Source organism: Nyctibius grandis (genome assembly GCF_013368605.1).
Source record: "Nyctibius grandis isolate bNycGra1 chromosome W unlocalized genomic scaffold, bNycGra1.pri SUPER_W_unloc_1, whole genome shotgun sequence".
Classification (NCBI taxonomy): Eukaryota; Metazoa; Chordata; class Aves; order Nyctibiiformes; family Nyctibiidae; genus Nyctibius; species Nyctibius grandis.
This window is the reverse complement of record NW_027167472.1, coordinates 8901986-8924081: the sequence shown is the minus strand read 5'-3', so window position 1 is coordinate 8924081 and position 22096 is coordinate 8901986. Positions and strand designations below refer to the sequence as shown.

The 22096-nt window shown below is 43.6% G+C and overlaps 1 protein-coding gene across 6 annotated transcripts in view; it reads right to left on the bottom strand.

The window, feature by feature from the left end:
- LOC137677122 (zinc finger protein 462-like) overlaps nucleotides 1-22096 on the bottom strand; it is a 148574-nt gene that overhangs the window by 106320 nt on the left and 20158 nt on the right. The window contains exon 1 of one of the 6 annotated variants that reach the window (XM_068424308.1): nucleotides 199-218. The exons of the other annotated variants lie outside the window; for them this stretch is intronic. The gene's annotated coding sequence lies outside the window, so the exon portion shown is untranslated. Of the gene's footprint in view, nucleotides 1-198; nucleotides 219-22096 lie in introns of those variants that run through there. 6 annotated transcript variants of the gene reach the window in all.

Below are 22096 nucleotides of genomic sequence, written 5' to 3'. Positions count from 1 at the left end.
GATCTTTAAAGGTCCCTTCCAACCCAAATCATTCTATTATTTGCCCACTGACTCACTGGTGGAACAACAGCCAGCATCTTTGCCCCAGGTATGAGAATATACACTTCTGCAGTATTTGACAAATTGCCTTTAACAGTTATCTCACACCAGTGATTATCACTAGATTGCAAAAAAATAAATAAAAAAAAAACAACACACCTCCTCACTCCCAAAAGATCTTCTCCCTCTCTGCAAGTGCAAGGCCTCTGTCCATTTGGGACAGTGATGGCAATCTGCTGGTCACAGTTTTGCTGAACCATGACATCCCTGAATGGAAGGAACAGCACTTTGACATTAACATTTACATATTGTCCAAAACACGTTATTTTGTCCCAATTTTTAATTTCATATATACACACACTGAAATACAATACATTGAGAAGAAATAAGAACCTTGCTTCTTTCTCTTCCCCCTCAACTTCTGTCTCCACCCACTTGCTCCTTTCAAGAAACACTATTTTCTGTAGTTTTTAACAAGCCTAGATATAAAACATTTAAAATAAGGCAAGTATGTTGGCTCAACTGTCATCATTTATGCAACACACAGATATTCATATCTAGCAGAAACTAAATGGAACATCCGCAGTGCACTTCAAGAAAAAGTCCCATCTATAAAAGAAGCATGTATTTTTTTTTTAATGCAGGAAACAAACAAGCCCTCTGTTAACCTTGCATGTCATCTCTCAAATAGTTAGCATACTAAACTTGTGGCTGCTGCTCTTTTCCCTATTCCAGCATTCAAATTAAGGAGAGATCTATTATTAAAGCTGAGCTATATCAAAAGTGGCAAGATGTTAAAGCTTCTAATGGTGTTCTTCCATCCCAGTTCATTACTTCTTGCCTTAAATAATCTCTTTGAGGGTTAATCACCAAGATCCATTTTCTTTTTCTTCCTCCTGAGAAATACCAAACAGGAAATGGATCACAAAGAAAACAAAAAGACAACTAACTTACTTATGTAAATGAGGCATATAACTAGGGGGAGAGAAATTATAACCAATTATGTCTTTAAAAAAGCTGCAGTCCCTACATGTGGGCACTAGACATATATTGTGGCTATTTTCCCCTTTTTACAAACTCATTGTATAACATCTTGTATTTCCTGTCATTATAAATACTTTAGAATTTCAAGCATTTGAACCAAAGTAGTAAGTAAAAATAAATTTAAAATTTAAAAACAGCTTTCTACTGCCTTAGGCTTACTTTCACTTTGAGAATAGCAGGACTACATTGGTTTCATCCTCAAAATATGGGTAAAAGTTGGTGTCTTTGTTTAGCCCGCACCCGAGGCTAAACAATAAGCAGTTTTTCTCTCACCCAATGTCCCTTCCCCAAATGAGGAAGGGAATTGGGAAAAGAAGGGAAAGCTGTAGGTTGAAGTTAAACAGATTTAATGAAATGAAGAAAAACAATATAAATGACAACACAAAACAGACAAAAATATACCCATCCACAAATCACTAGCAAGTTGCTCCAGGAATCACACCAACAAATAGGGAGAAGGTAGTAGAAGCAAGGAGAGCAGGAAAAAGGCCCCCCTTTTCCTACCAAACCCTCTCTTTTATAGGGAGCTTTATGTCAATGCTAGGGGAAATCCCATGGGACAGGGTACTAGAAGGTAAGGGGGCCCAAGATAGTTGGTTAGCATTCAAGGACTGCTTCTTCCGAGCTCAAGATCAGAGCATCCCAACAGGTAGGAAGTCAAGGAAGGGTACCAGGAGACCTGCATGGTTGAACAGGGAACTGCTGGGCATACTCAAGTGGAAGAAGAGGGTGTACAGATCGTGGAAGGAGGGGCTGGCCACTTGGGAGGAATATAAGTCTGTTGTCAGAGGATGTAGGGAGGCAACTAGGAAAGCTAAGGCCTCCTTGGAATTAAACCTTGCAAGAGAGGTCAAGGACAACAGAAAGGGCTTCTTCAAATACATTGCAGGTAAAGCCAACACTAGAGGCAATGTAGGCCCACTGATGAATGAGGTGGGGGTCCTGGAGACAGAGGATAAAAAGAAGGCGGAGTTACTGAATGCCTTCTTTGCCTCTGTCTATACTGCTGGAGGCTGTCCTGAGGAGACCTGGACCCCTGAGGCCTCAGAAGAAGTCAGGATAGAGGAGGAATCTGTCTTGGTTGATGAGGGCTGGGTCAGGGACCAATTAAGCAACCTGGACGTCCATAAATCCATGGGCCCTGATGGGATGCACCCGCGGGTGCTGAGGGAGCTGGCGGAAGTCATTGCTAGGCCACTCTCCATCATCTTTGCTAAGTTGTGGGCAACGGGAGAGGTGCCTGAGGACGGGAGGAAAGCGAATGTCACTCCAGTCTTCAAAAAGGGCAAGAAGGAGGACCCGGGTAACTATAGACCGGTCAGCCTCACCTCCATCCCCGGAAAGGTGATGGAACAACTTGTTCTTGGTGCTGTCTCTAGGCACATCAAGGATAGGGGGATCATTAGGGGCACTCAGCATGGCTTCACCAACGGGAAGTCTTGCTCAACCAACTTGATAGCCTTTTATGAGGACGTTACCCGGTGGATAGATGATGGTAAAGCTGTGGATGTGGTCTATCTCGATTTCAGTAAAGCGTTTGACACGGTCTCCCACAGCATCCTCGCAGCTAAACTGGGGAAGTGTGGTCTGGATGATCAGATAGTGAGGTGGATTGTGAACTGGCTGAAGGAAAGAAGCCAGAGAGTAGTGGTCAGCGGGACAGAGTCCAGTTGGAGGTCTGTGTCTAGCGGAGTTCCGCAAGGGTCGGTTCTGGGACCAGTTCTATTCAATATATTCATTAATGACTTGGATGAGGGATTAGAGTGCGCTGTCAGCAAGTTCGCTGATGACACCAAACTGGGAGGAGTGGCTGATGTGCCGGAAGGCTGCGCAGCCATTCAGAGAGACCTGGACAGGCTGGAGAGTTGGGCGGGGAGAAATTTAATGAAATATAACAAGGGCAAGTGTAGAGTCCTGCATCTGGGCAAGAACAACCCCATGTACCAGTACAAGTTGGGGGCAGACCTGTTGGAGACCAGCGTAGGGGAAAGGGACCTGGGGGTCCTAGTGGACAACAGGATGACCATGAGCCAGCAGTGTGCCCTTGTGGCCAAGAAGGCCAATGGCATCCTGGGGTGTATTAGAAGGGGTGTGGTCAGCAGGTCAAGAGAGGTTCTCCTCCCCCTCTACTCTGCCCTGGTGAGGCCGCATCTGGAATATTGTGTCCAGTTCTGGGCCCCTCAGTTCAAGAAGGACAGGGAACTGCTAGAGAGAGTCCAGCGCAGAGCCACGAAGATGATTAAGGGAGTGGAACATCTCCCTTATGAGGAGAGGCTGAGGGAGCTGGGTCTCTTTAGCTTAGAGAAGAGGAGACTGAGGGGTGACCTCATTAATGTTTATAAATATGTAAAGGGCAAGTGTCATGAGGATGGAGCCAGGCTCTTCTCAGTGGCATCCCTTGACAGGACAAGGGGCAATGGGTGCAAGCTGGAACACAGGAGGTTCCACATAAATATGAGGAAAAACTTCTTTACGGTGAGGGTGACTGAACACTGGAACAGGCTGCCCAGAGAGGTTGTGGAGTCTCCTTCTCTGGAGACATTCAAAACCCGCCTGGACGCGTTCCTGTGTGATATGGTCTAGGTAATCCTGCCCCGGCAGGGGGATTGGACTAGATGATCTTTCGAGGTCCCTTCCAATCCCTAACATTCTGTGATTCTGTGATTCTGTGATTCTGTGATATAGAATACACCTGTGGGCCAGCCAGGGTCAGCTGCCCTGGATTTAACTGCTGAAGGCCTTGATCACCATGGCTGGTCACAAACTGAAACCAAATCCCCCTGAAACCAGGACAGTTGGGAAAGAGAAAATTAATGGCAGTTTCCCAAAAACTTTATTCCTTGTAATATGTATAAATAATCAAACTACATATGAGGAAAATTACCTTAACTTGTCACAAGGAGGGTTAAGATCAAGACTAGTTTATCAAGAGAGAAGTACCCTCCCCCTCCAATTCAGAATATATTGTTCTTGCTTGAACTTACCCTATGAACTAAACAAATAGCTTCTTGTAATTTACAAATGGATCAATAACGATCTCAGCCACCTCAGGCCATCACGAACTTCAAACCCGGCCCTCATATGTTTTATTTAAATTCTCTGAAGGAGAAAGGTACATCATTGTGGGAAAAAGAAAATCATGGGACAGTGAACTTCAGAGAAAGGCCTTAGATTAAGTTTCCTTAGCCTTAGGAAATGTGTAATCTGGATACTAAACCCAAAACCTTGATATTTTTAAGGCAGAAAAAGTAAAGAATCCAACACAGCTCCCCAGAGAGCACTTAGTCTTAAAGCAAAATAAATACAGGAAGAGATTTTCAGTTTTCAAGGCCAAAGAAGAGAGGCTGAAAGAATGAGTCCCAGGAAGAAGGACTTTTTGGAAAGCTCACATGAATATGCTTACTTGACAATGGGAACTTCTCAAAAGAAGGAAAAAAAAATGCCCCAAAAATATATCAAGGCATTTAGATAAATTCAAGAAAAGTCAAAGGGTCCAAAGGCAGGAAAACCCTAAACTTTACCAGGATTTTGGTTTTTTATATATTTATGAAGAAGCAATGTAGTGAAGTCTAAAGAGAGGCGCTATATAAAATGTCAAGAAAAAGTCTTCTTAAGCTTTGGCCTGAGAAAGTCCCTTATTTTACTGCAACTCCAAACATGTAGAAGATACAGTGATGCTGGACGTAAACTCTTTGCTGTCAATGCTGTTCACCACCACCAGAGGTTCATTAATACTTGGAAAGCAGACTAAGCAGTAGTTCTCAATCTCCGCTGCCATGTTAGGAGTCATAGCTTTATTGGATTGACAGAAACAGAGAGAGGGATGGGGAAGCCAGACAGAGCAGGAGAGCAAGAGCATGTGTGAGCGAGGGTGTGCAAGAGGGAGGGGGGAGGGAGAAAGGGAGCCCACAGGGGACAGAAGGAGAGTGTCAGGAAGAGGGAATTGTTTATGGAATACCAAAGGGAAACAAGACAATATGATGCAACTCAGGTTTCCACTCATGTACTACAAACCAACCATTTAAAATACAGTAAAACAACAGAAATTACTATCTCACAGAGACAAAAGACAAAAAGCTGGTTTTCAAACAGCTTCAAATTATTGAACATAATCTGAAGATTCATAACCTGTTGGTAGTATGTAAGAAACAAAAAGGCAGAATTATATATTCTAAGTAGCATATCTAATATTCCATTTATATTCTGTGCAGTTGATATCCACTTATTTGAATGATATAGGTTGAGCCCACACTTCTGTTAGGCTCTGTGTGAAAAACAAGCTAAGTGAGCATCTTTACCATGAAGAGTCTTACTCCTTCAACTAATCAGACAGAAGCACAGACTGGTGAACTGGCCTGGCTCCAGATCACACATCTGGTCTCTGGCAGAGCCAGAAACTAAATGTGGGTTTCCAGATTCCAGCCCCTCCCTGTTACACCACTTAACCTTTCTGTGCCTGGATCTCCAAAATCCCAACACGAACTTATTGCAACAGTTACAAATGGAAGCTTCTGTAGCACACTGGAAGTTTACAGTTTGGCAGCAGGTAGGTAAATCATACACCACACACAAGGTAACAATTTTTGTTCTTTATGTTTTCTTGTTTGGGTTTTTTTTGTTTGCTTTTTTTTAATGGAGTTGCCATTTTCAGTGTGCTGTACAGAATCCAGGCCTTTTGCTAAAGAATTTAGGCAAACTCAACCAAATGTCTGCAGAGCCTAGAATTAGAGCCCATGTGGAAGGAGGAAGATGGAAAAGGGACAGACAATTTTAAAAAGGAGTTTTCTAATGGGGATGGGGGGGAAAGACTTTTCTTACCAAGAACTGACAACTAGTAACAAATCCAAAACACTGTAGGCTCTGAGAGGCTTTTCTCTCAAAACCATTGTACCCAAACTGCTCAATCCTTTTACTCTGTTCTCAAACTTCTAACAATTGGACAACTTACTCATTTTTTCTACTGTCTAGCAGAGATCCAGGGGGAAAAAAAATTCAAAACTTATTAGAAATTGAGAAAGGGTATCTTGTTTGTAGGCCCCCCATTTTGTTCTTCTTTGGGGGTTGGGTTTTGGGGGGTTTTTGGTTTTGGTTTGGGGGGGTGTTCGTGGGGTTGTTTGTTTGTGGCTTTTTTTTTCTTTTTTTTTTTTTAATTCATAAGAATACCTTAGATATCCTGGGAAAGTTATGAAGCAAATTCTCCTGGAAGCTATGCCTATGCATATGGAGGCCAAACAAGGTGATTGGGAACAGTCATGCCTGACTAACCTGATTGCCTTCTATGATATAAATGACTGGCTTGGTGAAGAGAGAGTAGTGGATGTTGTTATCTTGATTACAGCATCTACATCAGGAGCTGCAGAAAACAGCATGAAGAATGCCTGACAGTTGTGGCTTTACTGCTTTTCAGTCCTCTTGCTGAGGAGGGGTTTCTCACACTCTTTAAAAATTGGTATCCAGTGGTGCAGAAGCATTACATTTCTTCCTCTTTTGTTTTGAGGAACAAGACTCTTCATTTTTCCATTGTCCATTGCTCTAAACTCAGTAATGGATATAACTGTGGTCAGTCAAGATATCACATCTGTGCGTGTATGCTATGTCTGGATCTTCAGAAAGGCAGCCTGATATTTTATTTTTAAACTTAAGCTCCTGTTGCAAAGCTCCACATGCAATAGCTCCACTCCTGAAGGTTGAAAAATGGTAGAAGTGTATCCAGAGGAAAAAGCAAGCCACACAAGCCAACACCACCAAGCAGATTAAGAACAAAATTCTCTCCTAAACATTTCTTCCCCTCAAAAATAAGAGGTCACTGAAAGATTAAGCCATGAGTATCATTCCATCCTCTTGCTCCTCTACCTTATTATCTGCAGAATTATTACAAGTCTTGGTAACTGATATGCTTTTAGAGATTTCTCCAATTTTTATTTCTAGAAATTTAATGGAGCTCTGCTAGTTAAGGTCAGATCCTCAACTGGGGTACAGTGGCACAGTACTTATTAGAGCCTTTTATTGTCAAGTGGAGGATTAAAATAGGAAAAAGTTGTTCCTTACCTTCAAGTAGAATCTATAATGGATCTCTAAGGCCTCAGAAGCTGAAGGAGGCAGAACCAGACCTGTTAATCATAGTATTGATGCTAAGTTCACCCTCCTTGAAGAACCTGCCTTTCAGATGTGTTCCAAAGCTGACAAACTAACTTGTATCATACCTGTAGCCATCTGCAGCACAAGAACATTTTGACAATGAAGTTTTGCTGTCAAAAAAAGGAAAGGGCTTCCTTTTCAGCTGAGCACATGGAGCTATGTTTGTAGACTTGCATACTAGAAGGAAACGTTAAAGACAAAAAAGATTCCCTTGCAACTTCTCTCTGAAAGTAGAGATTTTTATAAGAAGTATAGGAGAGAAGCAGGAAGACAATAGGTTGAAGAGTAGTTTTTACTTCCTTACCTTAACCTTATTCTATATTTCACAACAGAAGGCAGCTATTGATCCAAGCATTACTCATGGATTAAAATAATTACTTATTCAAACCAAGAAAGACAAAGAAAACAACTCAGAACTCTTCCCATTCTTGATTCCTGAATTCCTTTGTTCTCCCATTTCCTTCTAACTCCTCCAATTAGAATCATAAAACGGTTTGGGTTGGAAGGGACCTTAAAGATCATCTAGTTCCAACACCCCCTGCCATGGGCAGGGACACCTTTCCACTAGGCCAGGTTGCTCAAAGCCCCATCCAACCTGACCTTGACCACTTCCAATGATGGGACATCCACAACTTCTCTGGGCAACCTGTTCCAGTGTCTCACCGCCCCCACCATAAACAATTTCTTCCTTATGTCCAATCTAAATCTACCCTCTTTCAAGTTTAAAGACATTGCCCCTTGTCCTGTACAGGACTTGGTAAAAAGTCTCTCTCCATCTTTTTTATAACCCCCTTTAAGTATTGAAAGGCCGCAATAAGGTGTCCTTAGAGCCTTCTCTTCTCCAGGGTGAACAACCACAACTCTCTCAGCCTTTCCTCATAGGAGAGATGTTCCAGCGCTCTGATCATTTTTGTGGCTCTCCTCTGGACCCGCTCTAACAGGTCCATGTCTTTCTTGTACTATGGGCCCCAGAGATGGATGTAGTACTCCAGGTGGGGTCTCACAAGAGCAGAGTAGAGGGGGAGAATCACCTCCCTCAACCTGCCAGCCACGCTTGGGTTTCTGGACTGCAAGTCCACAGTGCCAGCTCATGTCCAATTTTTCATCCACCAGTAACCCCAAGTCCTTCTCTGCAGGGCTGCTCTCAATCCATTCATCCCCCAGTCTGTACTGATACTGATGATTGCCCTAATCAGGGTGCAGGACCTTGCACTTGGCCTTGTTGAACTTCAAGAAGTTCACAGGAGCCCACTTCTCAAGCCTGTCCAGGTCCCTCTGGATGGCATCCCTTCTCTCAAGGGTATCAACTGCACCACTCAGCTTGGTGTCAGTTAAAAAAATCAGCCGGTTAAAAACTGGCTGGACGGCCGAGCCCAGAGAGTGGTGGTGAATGGGGCAAAGTCCAACTGGCGGCCGGTCACTAGCGGTGTTCCCCAGGGCTCAGTTCTGGGGCCGGTGCTGTTCAATATCTTTATAGATGATCTAGACGTAGGGATTGAGTGCACCCTCAGCAAATTTGAGATGACACCAAGCTGGGTGGGAGTGTCGATCTGCTGGAGGGTAGGAAGGCCCTACAGAGGAATCTGGACAGGTTAGATAGATGGGCCGAGACCAACGGCATGAGGTTCAACAAGAACAAGTGCCAGGTCTTACACTTGGGCCACAACAACCCCATGCAGCGCTACAGGCTGGGGGAAGAGTGATTAGAAAGTGGCCCGGCGGAAAGAGACCTGGGGGTGCTGATCGACAGCCGGCTAAACATGAGCCAGCAGTGTGCCCAGGTGGCCAAGAAGGCCAATGGCATCCTGGCCTCTATTAGGAACAGTGTAGCCAGCCGGTCTAGGGAAGTGATCGTCCCTCTATACTCGGCACTGGTGAGGCCGCACCTTGAATCCTGTGTCCAGTTCTGGGCCCCGCACTTCAAGAAAGATGTTGAGGTGTTGGAGCGAGTCCAGAGGAGGGCGACCAAGCTGGTGAAGGGTCTGGAGGGTCTGACCTATGAGGAACGTCTGAGGGAGCTGGGGGTGTTTAGCCTGGAGAAGAGGAGGCTCAGAGGTGACCTTATTGCAGTCTACAACTACCTGAAGGGAGGTTTTAGTGAAGTGGGAGTCAGCCTCTTCTCCCGGGCAACTAGCAATAGGACAAGAGGACACAGCCTCTAGCTTCGCCAGGGGAGGTTCAGATTGGACATTAGGAAGCATGTCTTCTCAGAAAGGGTTATTAGACATTGGAATGGGCTGCCCAGGGAGGTGGTGGAGTCACCATCTCTGGATGTGTTTAAGAAAAGACTGGACATGGCACTTAGTGCCATGGTCTAGTTGACAGGGTGGCATCAGGGCAACGGTTGGACTCGATGATCCCTGAGGTCTCTTCCAACCTGGTTGATTCTGTGATTTGCAAACTTGCTGAGGGTGCACTCAATCCCACTGTCTATGTCGTTGATGAAGATATTAAATAGTACTGGTCCCACTACAGACCCCTGAGGGACACCACTCATCACTGGTTTCCACTTGGACATTGAGCCATTAACTGTAACTCTTTGGACATGGCCATCCAGCCAATTTCTCTGGGTAGGAAAACCTTGCTACACTAGGCTACTAGGTGGCATTTAGAGCGTGTTTTTTGTAAACCTCAATTCCCTGCTTAGACCCCACAAATATTATGGCATTTTCACCATCTATTCTTTGAGACAACTTATCCCTGACCTGACACAAGATATGGGGGGTAAAGATCATCTTACCTAATGTTCACTGTCTACAGCTAGACAGCTGTCCATGTCTAACCTAATATTAACAAAGTATTAGGCATTGTGGTGGGTTGACCTTGGCTGGCCACCAGGAGGTGCCCACCAAGCCACTCTATCACTCCCCTCCTCAGCAGGACAGGGGGGAGAGAAAATAAGATGGAAAAAAACCTCATGGGTTGAGATAAAGGCAATTTAATAAAGAAAAGCAAATACCACGGACAGTAGCAAAGGAAAACAAAAAGATTTTTATTCTCTACTTCCCATCAGTAGGTGATGTCCAGCCACTTGCTGGGAAGTAGAGCCTCAGTACATGTAGTGGTTGCTTCGGAAGACAAATGCCTTAATAACAAATGCCCCCCCATTTCCAGTTAGCTTTTAATGCTGAGCACAATGTGTGAGCACTTCGTGTTTTATGAGGAAATACAACTTATTTTGGCCAAGGCTAGAGAGAAGGTGGAATGTGTGCATGTTCAAGCCGCACAAGCAGGACAGATAAATGAACATTTTCCTGCCAATAACCCAAATTGGGATCCCAACGTTCCCGCTCAAAGATTATTATTAACCGAATACCAACGATTGGTTTTGCATGGTGTCCAGAATGCTATTCCAAAGTCAAAGAATTGGTCTAAATTATATCAGGTCATTCAAGGAAAGAATGAGGATCCCTCTTCTTTCCTTGAAAGACTAATGGAGGCTGCAAGAAAATATACCGATTTGAATCCAGAAAGTGAGGTGGATGCTGTCTCATTGATCCACATTTTTATGGGACAATCTAGTGCAGACATAAAATGGAAATTACAGAAGTTAGAGAAGGCAGATGCTCGCTCATTGGATAAAATGTTAGAAAATGCCTGGAAAGTATATAACAATAGAGAAAAGGTAGAAGAAGAAAAACAGAGAAAAGAGAAGCTTAAAGATAAGAAGACACTGGCAGTAGCCATAGAACAGGAAACTGGTAGGGTCAGAGTACAGAGCTATCGGGGCCCGAGGGGAAGAAGGTTTCCCAGTGAAGTACTAAGGGCCAAAATACCATTAGAAAAGGATCAGTGTGCTTTCTGCGGGCAGAGAGGACACTGGAAAAGGGAGTGTCCACAATTAAGTCCGCAGGGCCTTTAGGAAATGCCAAGGCAGGCTGATAACATGTTGACATTAGATTCAGACTGAGGAGGACCAGGGGAAGAATCGAAATCCTCCCCAACAGAACCCCTGGTTATAGTAAGGTTGGGAAATGATAAAGTAAAGTTTTTAGTAGACATGGGAGCTACCTATTCAGTATTAAATACATGCAAGGGTAATTTGAGTGATCAAAGTATGCCAATTATTGCTGCCACAGGGCAGACAGAAGATCAGCCGTTTTTCCAGCCTTTGAATTTTGGAATTGGGAAAAGGGTGTTAGCCCATCGATTTCTCTATATACCAGATTGCCCTATGCCGCTATTACGATGGGATATACTAAGTAAATTGAATGCACAAATTACTTTTACAAAAGGAAGAAATCCAAATCCATGTTTCTGAAAATAAAGCTTTGGATGCCCAAGTTTTTATATTACAGAAGGAAGCTGAATTACAAGAGATACCAGAAGTTGAAAACACTGTGACACCTCTCATATGGGCTTCAGGAACACCGAGATGATCCTGAGCAGCAGAACCAGTAATCATCCAGTCAAAACCAGACACGGGACCGGTGAGATGAAAGCAATCGAAACAAGAGCTTAGAGCATTTCTCGGGATGGCCGGATGGTGTTGCCTATGGATAATGAATTTTGGACTCATTGCCAAACCCGTATATGAAGCTGTATGAGGGGAAGGAAACCTCCTTGTTTGCACTCAGGAGTGCAAAGATGCATTTGCAAAACTATAACAGACCTTAATGAGCGCTCCAGCTCTAGGCCTCCCGAACTTAGAAAAAAAAAAAAAACATTTGAACTGTTTGTACCTGAAAGGCTACATATTGCCCTAAGAGTGTTGGCCCAGAGACTAGGATCATGGAAAAGACCCGTGCGGTATTTTTCAAAACAACAAGACAATGTCAGTAAAGTATGGCCAGCATGTCTCCAATTGGCTACGGTATTACTGATCCAAGAGGCCCGAAAATTGACGTCGGGCAAAAGCTAACTGTGTTTGGGCCCTATGCAGTTACGACCATTCTAGAACAAAAAGAAGGACACTAGCTGTCACCGAGCCGGATGCTGAAATATCAAGCCGTTCTTTTGGAACAAGATGCCGTGGAGCTGAAAACCTTTCTAATGACTGTTTGCAGGTGATGGAACAAACATAGTCCAGCAGAGACCTTTATCAGGAGTAACAAAGAGAGGAAACAGTCCAGAAGACTATTGGCAAATAGACTTTTCTGAATTACTGCGGCAAAATGGATATCAGTATATTTTAGTAATGATAGATACTTTTACAGGCTGGCTGGAAGCTTTCCCTTGTTGCACCAACAAGGCAAGAGAATTGCTTAAGGAAATAATACCGAGATTTGGGGTACCTATAGGACTATCTTCAGATAGGGGCCCACACTTCGTAGATGAGGCTGTTCAAATTTTAGCTTTAGTGTTAGGGGTAAAATGGGATCTCCATACCCCCTGGAGACCTCAATCAAGTGCGAAAGTAGAAAGAATGAATCAAAGCTTAAATAAACAGATGAGTAAAATTTGCCAAGAGGCTCAGATAAAATGGCCAGATGCTTTACCCTTAGCTTTGCTATGAATCCTAAAACTAAAGAAAAGGTTAGTCCTTTTGAAATTATTTATGGTAAACCCTATCAGGTGACAGAAATAGGAGTGAATCCTGAGATCATACGAGAATATTAAAGAATATGTTATCTCTCTAGGAAAGGTTCTGTCCTCTCTCCACAGGTATGTCACTCTGAGCGCACCACTATCCTTGGATGTGTCTGTGCATCAATACCAACCTGGAGAGACTGGGTGTACCTGAGGACGTGGTCAGACGAACCATTAAAGGAGAAGTGGAAAGGACCTTTCCAGATTATACTCACCACCTACACAACTGAAGGAGTCACTCTGTGGATGCATCACAGCAGGATGAAACCAGCCTCATCACCAGAATGGACTGTCAAACAAGAATGACTTCTACATTTAAGATTAACTCAGGGATCACAAAGTTCTGGGTGTTATCTCTTGCAGTGATGTCAGGAAGGGCAGAAGTTGATACAGACAGAGAGGCCAACACAGATATAGATGAAAACTTAATTCTAACTTTGATACAAGGGTTCGGTATAATGAGCAATCTTACCAGTGTTACAGCATGTATCCCAATTCCTCATTCGGCTAGTCAGCCTATCCCCTGGGGTATCATACCAATGAATTCATCCTTATTGGAAGCATAGGATAACATCACAGAAGCCTTTAAACAGGCTAATGCTTCCAATTATTTAGACAGAGAGAATAAGTGTAGACAAAAAGGTAGTGATGTTTTACAAGACACTACTCATTGGAGATCGGGAGATAACAGGACAGTATTTGGGAGGGGTGCAGAGGGACAGTGTCCCAGAGGATGGCAAGCCTTAAACGCTCCATTTTTTGCAAACTGCATTACCAGCCTCCAGTGGACAGGCTGCAGGATTGTTGAGACTCTGTGTTACTGATAACATGATACCTAATGTGACCACTGTTCCGGAATGTACTAACCTTAAAAGGAAACTCAAAACTTGGACCACATCTCTGGGAGGGTATTGGAAACATATATGCAAGATAGATTGGTGCTTTAATTGGAGCATGAAACCCATTTATAACATCAGGAGAGCTAATTGGAGGTGCCTCAATGTGCAACTTGAATGGGGATTTCAAAGTTTTCTATTACCAGGACTAATGGCTTTAGAAAATTGGACGTTAATAGAAAACCTGACTTGGCAAGTAGAATCTTTGTCAAGAGCCACTCAAAAGGGATTCCAAACTGTTAATAAAGAGATCCAAGCCAATACTAAAATGACTCTGCAAAATAGACTGGACTTAGACTTGCTATTAGTCAAAGAACAAGGAGTGTGTGGATATCTTAAGTTAGACAAAGAGCCCTGCTGCATCCACATCCCAAACATCACTGATAATCTGCAAGAGCAATTGGACAAAATGAAGAGAGTAGCAGAAGACAGCAGGGCAATCAGGGATGCAGCAGAAAATAGTTGGCTCAACAAAATCCTGCAAGAATTAGGTGGATTGTCTCTAAAAGGACGGTTAGCCGCATTGTTAGAGGGAATAGTTTATGTAGTTATACTGTTATAGTTATCATAGGGATCTACATAGGTTGTTTTAAGAGAATCATTGAGAAAAATATATGGAAGTAGTGAGATAATAAATCTAACTACTTCCAAAGGGGGGAACTGATACCAGACGGTTTAGTAAAAGTAAGCCTCAAAGTAGGCCCTAAAAGGCCTACTCTGCGTAACCTTTACAGAGAATCAAGTTTTCTTTCAGCAATTTTCCTTTCAGCTATAATAACAGCACATTCTGAAGCTAATGGCATGTTTTGAAGACAGGTTCTGCTTCTGGGACTGATAACGCTTAGAGTTATAGTCATCACTGATTCTTGCTTGCGCTTAGTCTTAGAGAATCCAAGGTCTCTGTTAAATTCCTCACTAATTACAAAGAAGGGTCAGAGATAAGCAAGACTGTGAACAACATCTTTGTAATGTCTTAAAGGACTTTATTCATAGCTCTGGCGCCAGGAGTAGAGATAAATCCTGTAAGAATCAGAACAGGATCTTCTCCTTGGAGCCACCTGCATGTGTCAACAAAAAGGCCTCGACCACGCTTGCGCAGAAGTGGGGTTATGCAGCGGACAGCATAACTATGGGGGGATTACGACCACTAGAGACCACCAGAGCCCACCCAAGACCCCTTCCCCAATTTAGTAAGCATGCGCAAAGACGATTACATAATATATTAGCATATGCATAACGTTTCTTGGAATAGGTGGGCTTTTCTCAGGAATTGTATGAATAGTCATTTTTCTATAACGTATATAATGAGTGTGCTTTTGTCCCTAGGTGTGCATGCTAGGAGGAGAGATCCCCCATGCACCCAGCGCTGCAATAAACCAATATCAGCTTTCTAAACTATCATTTGGGTTAGAGAGTTTTCTTGGTTACTATTTTCTGGTAACAGTATGGAATATCTCTTTGGTCAGTTTGGGTCAGCTGTCCAGGCTGTGTCCACTCCCAGCCTCTTGCCCACCACCAGCCTACTGGCCTTTGGAGGGGGGGACATTGGAGAGAGTCTTGATGCTGTGTGTATTGGGTTTACGTGGCAAGGTTTCCGGGGGGGGGGGGCACTGCAGAGGTGACTTTTGTGAGAAGATGCCAGAAGCTGCCCCCATGTCCGACAGAGCCAGTTCCAGCCAGCTCCAAGAAGGACCTGCCGCTGGCCAAAGCTGAGACAATCAGTGACAGTGGTAGGGCCTCTGTGATAACATATTTAAGAAGGAGAAAAAACTGCTGTGCAACAGCAGCTGGGAGAGAGGAGTGAGACTATGGGAGAGAAACAACTCTGCAGACACCAAGGTCAGTGAAGGAGGAGGAGGAGGTGCTCCAGGCACCAGAGCAGTGATTCCCCTGCAGCGGTGGTAAAGACCACGGTGAAGCAGGTTGTCCCCCTTGTCAGGGCCCGGATTCGAGTCTGGGCCCTGGGGAGGTTCTTTGCGATTCCAAGAGGTGAGATTAAATCACAAATGATTTGAGGCCAAATGCTGCAAAACAAGCCGCTTTATTGGGCAAAGGCGGAGGAAACAGAGATAGGAAAGGTGGGAAATAAAGGGGGGAAAATAAGCGAGCGTTCCGAGAGAGAGATGCGCAGGGATAGCCACCACTGTGGGTCACAGAATCACAGAATGTTAGGGATTGGAAGGGACCTCGAAAGATCATCTAGTCCAATCCCCCTGCCGGGGCAGGATTGCCTAGACCATATCACACAGGAACGCGTCCAGGCGGGTTTTGAATGTCTCCAGAGAAGGAGACTCCACAACCTCTCTGGGCAGCCTGTTCCAGTGTTCGGTCACCCTCACCGTAAAGAAGTTTTTCCTCATATTTATGTGGAACCTCCTGTGTTCCAGCTTGCACCCATTGCCCCTTGTCCTGTCAAGGGATGCCACTGAGAAGAGCCTGGCTCCATCCTCATGACACTTGCCCTTTACATATTTATAAACATTAATGAGGTCACCCCTCAGTCTCCTCTTCTCCAAGCTAAAGAGACCCAGCTCCCTCAGCCTCTCCTCATAAGGGAGATGTTCCACTCCCTTAATCATCTTCGTGGCTCTGCGCTGGACTCTCTCTAGCAGTTCCCTGTCCTTCTTGAACTGAGGGGCCCAGAACTGGACACAATATTCCAGATGCGGCCTCACCAGGGCAGAGTAGAGGGGGAGGAGAACCTCTCTCGACCTGCTGACCACACCCCTTCTAATACACCCCAGGATGCCATTGGCCTTCTTGGCCACAAGGGCACACTGCTGGCTCATGGTCATCCTGTTGTCCACTAGGACCCCCAGGTCCCTTTCCCCTACGCTGGTCTCCAACAGGTCTGCCCCCAACTTGTACTGGTACATGGGGTTGTTCTTGCCCAGATGCAGGACTCTACACTTGCCCTTGTTATATTTCATTAAATTTCTCCCCGCCCAACTCTCCAGCCTGTCCAGGTCTCTCTGAATGGCTGCGCAGCCTTCCGGTGTGTCAGCCACTCCTCCCAGTTTGGTGTCATCAGCGAACTTGCTGACAGTGCACTCTAATCCCTCATCCAAGTCATTAATGAATATATTGAATAGTACTGGTCCCAGTACCGACCCTTGAGGGACTCCGCTAGACACAGGCCTCCAACTGGGTCCAGCGACGTCTTCTGTCTTCCAGTGGTGAGTGACGCAGCAGGGTAAAGGCAACAGCACACACAGATGAGGTAGAAGCAGTGGAAAAGCAGGGCCTGCAGGCCTGTCTGTGCAGTTCTTTTTATGGGGAGTGAGGGTGGGCGTGCGTACCTGTCCCGTCCAATGGACGTGTGCCTGGGCTTTCTCCATCCAATGGATCTGTCCATGCATCCTGAGACTGAGTGTTGACAGGCATGTGATGGAGACCAGTGCTCACTCCAGTGTAAACAAGCTTGAGTGACAGGGACAAGTGGCCATCTAGACATGTCTAGACAAGTTCTCCTACACACAAGTGTCCAGGTACACTCACATAGGCAAACTTCGAGACATCTATTTGCCAATTTGGTCCCTCACAGTAGGCTGGCCCCAAGGAAAAGATACTGTTCTGCATCCACAGGACTTATCTCTTCCTCCAGCCAGAGCTGTAAATCATTGTCCTGGATTCATTGGGATTTTGTTTCAGTTTGTGTCCAGCCATGGTGATTAAGGCCATTAGCAGTTAAATGCAGGGCAGCTGACCCAGGCTGGCCCACAGATGTATTCTATATCATTAACATCAGGTTCACTATAAAAGGGAGGGCTTGCTAGGGAGGAGTGGGGTGGGGTTCTTTTTGCTTTGATCTTTTCTATGTTCTCTTTGTTTTCTTTCTCAATGATTGCTATCCTTGGAGGGACTTGCTGCAACCCTGTGGAGCTAAGTATAATTTTGTGTATTTTGGATTACTATTGATATTGGTTTCTTTATTTTATTAAATCTGTTTAAATGTAAGCCATGAGTCTTCCTCCTTTTCCCAATTCCCTTCCTCGGTTAGGGAAGGGACATTGGGTGAGAGAACAACTGCTTATTGTTTAGCCCTAGGTGTGGGCTAAACAAAGACAAGGACCCTGTGCTGGAGCAGGTGGATGTGCCCTGAAGGAGGCTGTGACCTGGTGGAGAGCCCACACTGGAGCAGGCTCCTGGCAGGACCTGTAGAGATGAGACTCTGCTGGAGCAGGTTTTCTAGCAGGACTTGTGACCCTGTGGGGGACCCATACTGGAGCAGTCCCTTCCTGAAGGACTGCACCCTGTGGAAAGGACCCATGCTGGAGCAGTGTGTGAAGAACTACAGCACTTGGGAAGGGCCCATGTTGGAGAAGTTTGTGAAAGACTGTCTCCTGTGGGTGGGACCCCATGATGGAGCAGGGGAAGATTGTGAGGAGGAAGGAGCAGCTAAGACAACATGTAATGAACTGACCCCAACCCCCATTCCCCTGCACTCCTCAGGGTGAGGAGGTAGAAGAGTCAGGAGTGAAGCTGAGCCCAAGAAGGAAGGGGCAGGGGGAATGTGTTTTTAGATTTGTTCTTATTTCTCATTATCCTACTCCATTGTTAATTGGCAATAAATTAAATTAATTTCCCTGAGTTGAGTCTGTTTTGCCCATGATGGTAATTACTGAGCGATCACTCTGTCCTTATCTTGACCCACAAGCCTTTCATCATATTTTCTCTCCCCTGTCCAGTTGAGGAGGGGGAGTCATAGAGCAGCTTGGTGGGCACCTGGTGGCCAGCCAAGGTCAAACCCACCATACTGTGGGAGCACTGCTCAGCAGTAGCCAAAACATTGGTGTGTTATCAACACATTTCTAGCTACAAATACAAAGCACAGCACTATGAGGCCTGCTAAGGAGAAAGTTAACTCCATTCCAGACAGACCCAATACAGGCATCTAGATTAAGGTGGGATGAATCATCTTGTAGAAGTGTCTGTCTCCCACTATCACATCTAGAGAGAGCCTAGACTCATCTTAGACTTGATGCCTTACTTTTCTGAGTCCATAAATTATTCCAATGGTTCATACTTTTCTTCCACTATTAAATAAGAGCTATTTATATAGCAACCATTTTCTAGTATTACATTATAGCTACTGCATCTTGTTATAGCTAGTACAGATTCCTATAGTATCAGGCACAGACTGGCAAAGTAAATACATTAGCCCTCTAAATGTCACTTCTAAAATATCTTTGAAAAAGCTAAGGAGACTGAACTTGCTGAAGGCTCTTACTCTGTAGCATGATTTTTTCAGACTTCATACCATTGCGCTCCCCTGCATCCCAACATTTCCACCCTCTGTTTAACAACGTGCTGACTTCACAAATGGTTTCAGTATCTAAGGAAGAACACATATACAGATAGGTAAGCTAGATGATATTTCCTTCTGTTGAACATATCTACATTATTCCATTTATCCATTCCAGCCATTTTGAATGATGTCTACTACTACTCAGTATCACTGATTCATGAAGAAGTCGGGACATACGAAATAAAGTGAAGTCATTTCTAAAGCAAGTCAGAGAATGGTTTGATCCACATTTTCTGTCCATTAAAGATATAAACTGAATGAAGAGCTGCTTTGTTTGTTTTACATTTAAACATAAACTACTGATACAGAGGACAAAAAAAAAAAAAAAAGAGAAGTGTCTTTAAATGCTGTTGGACTCCTTCCTTGTGTAACCTGTGGGAATGCTTTTTGTTTGCAGTTAGTCCTAGTTCTATAAAACTAGTTCTATAAATGGTAAAAATACCATTCAGTGTTAAGAATCAGGGAAGGACAGAATGGCAAAATTGCATCACACTCAGCCATCAATATAGTGACATTTGTATCTGTGTTTGAACATTTACTTAGTGTACTTGCTAATTGCTTAACCATACATGCAGGATAGATTTTGTCAGGATACATCTGGTCCATCTGGAGGGAAAGAAGATATTGTCCTTATCTACGTCTTGGGATGCCAGAAGGAGAAGAAGAAAGGAGTATCCCGCAACATAAGGACTTTAATCAGTGGTCTGTTTAAAGCAAACTAATAACTATTGTTTAATGTAAATCAACCTTGGCCGAAATATGAGTTTTAAGATGTCTGAAGTAAACTCTGCTCATTATAATACTAAAAATCATGCCCACAGGTCAAAAAGACCCTTGCCCAGGTGAAGATCCTTCCCCTGAGCATGCGTAGATAGTATAAGAATGACTAGGCATTTATGTTAATTATCAGATCTATTAACCAATGAAAAGTATGTTATGCAAATAGAGGGATGATTCCATGTAATTCTTTGTATATAAAAAGGTACTGGGATTTGCAGTAGGGGTGCTTGATTTGTGGATGATTCCACTGAGCACCCTGCGCAGAATAAATACAATATCTCTCCTGAGTGTGTGAGATTGGTTTATTGCATGCCAGGCACAAATCTGATTTTCAGACAATACCATGACTTGTATCCTGGCCCTATTGACCAAAATTTTCATCTGGCCCAGTGTCACAAGATCCACATGAAGGGTATCACTGAGTCAAAGAAGCTCTAGGAACAAGTCCCAATCAGGAGCAAATAACTTACAAGAGGTCTCACCATTTCTCTGACATGCTACCCCCACACTAATCAGCAACAGCAGCCTTTAAAGATACTGCCAGCTCCCACTTCTTCCCATAGCTAGGAATTTGACTGGCCCAGCAGCCCCCACACTGGCACCTCTGCCTGTCAGATAACATACCTTTGCCTAGAACTCACACAGGAGTGCTTCTAAGCCATCTGAAAGTGAAGAAACAGGTTAGCTGCTGCCAGGTTATATGAATATTCAACACAATAAGTATGGTAAACAGTTCATTTTCCCACACTGACAGCAGAGTACTAAATCAACACATCTACTGATACTGCTATGAGCTCTCAAAAGGTTACAAAGGATAGCTTTACTTTTCCCTTCTTCCTCTCTTACAATAAGAGGGGGAACAACTGTTTCATAAAGGCTTTGACTTTCCTGCTATGATCTCAGTCTTGTTTTAACACATATTTTATATTAGAATGTGTTCCAGGAAGCATATGGCAATAGAACTAGGTCAACCATTAACCAAATAACAGGAAGCTGCTCTGCAGAGCATACTCTTCAAAAGCTTGCTTAAGGAGCTAACTCTTCAGAATGTGTCCTTCAGTAAGGTTGAAGCTAACAGTTTCAAATTATTTTCTTCAAAGCTACAAGGTCACCCACATTACAAGGCCTCTGGTACAAACCAAAACCACACTTTTCAAACTTGAAATAAGTCATTATCAAGCCATGAAACTATAATCAAATCTTGAAGTTGAATGTGCAACAACATTAACATTGGTCTTCTGAGGCCCTCAAAGGTGGACTCTTATCTTTTTATATCATTGTCTTTCAGTAATACTTTTATTTTAAAATCCCACATATTTTGAAGTCATTTTTTATTTATTCAAAGAAAGCAAACAAAAAATTCTCTATACTTTTTTTTTTAATTGCAGGTAGCAGATCTGTGTTTCCTCATTATTTCTAACAGGAAAGCATGTTGGGATTAGGTATAAATCAGAGTTTCATCAGGAGTTTACATGGCCATTCATAAAGATATCCGTTGACAAGCATTACTGGTTTGGAGTACCTGATGACAGAAACACACAAAACATGCCCAATGTTCTCGCTTACAGGATTACTGCACAAAACATACCAGGGTCTCCAAACCCAAAAACTTCCCTAGCATCTAGTACTTATAAGATGAGAAGTCAGGTCCATCTCTCTGGTGCTAGAACCTGCTAGTCTCCCAAATAATAATTCCAGTCCCTAATCATCAGACAGGAAATTATGATGCATCTATGAACAGAGAAAACACAGAGTGTGTGTATTTGTGTATGTATACAATCACATTTTCCTGTAGACTGCTTTGTACCTTAAGCAACAGCTCCTTGCTGAGACAGGCTAACTCAATGGAAGGCTGCCAAGCCTCCTGTGATAAGATTATCATCTCAGTAGTTATTTGCTGAAGACAGTTTATTACAAATAGCACCTTTTTGGCATGGAATAGTCAACAACAATGCATTTTCTTTGCACTACAGAGATGTTCTGGTTTAGCTAAGAAAAGGTGCAGACAAATTCTGGAAGCATTACATATAGAGAAACACTTCTGATGAAAGTTCAACCCAGTGCCCTCTAAAAACTGTCCAACACTGCTATTAAAAAAAAAAAAACACCACACCACACAAAAAAAGCCCAAGCCAAAACCAAAAAAAACAAACCAAAACCACCAAACAAACAAAAAAAATCACCCTCAAGGTTACCAACTACTAGAAAATGAAACCTGCAAGGAAAATTATATAGACACAACAGAGCAACCATACATTAAAAAAAAGTTATATATCTTGATGGTACCCTTGATACTTTCTAATGCTGAAATAGGTAATTCCATGTTTTTGTAGCTATGTAACCAAGAAAAAGTCCTACCTTG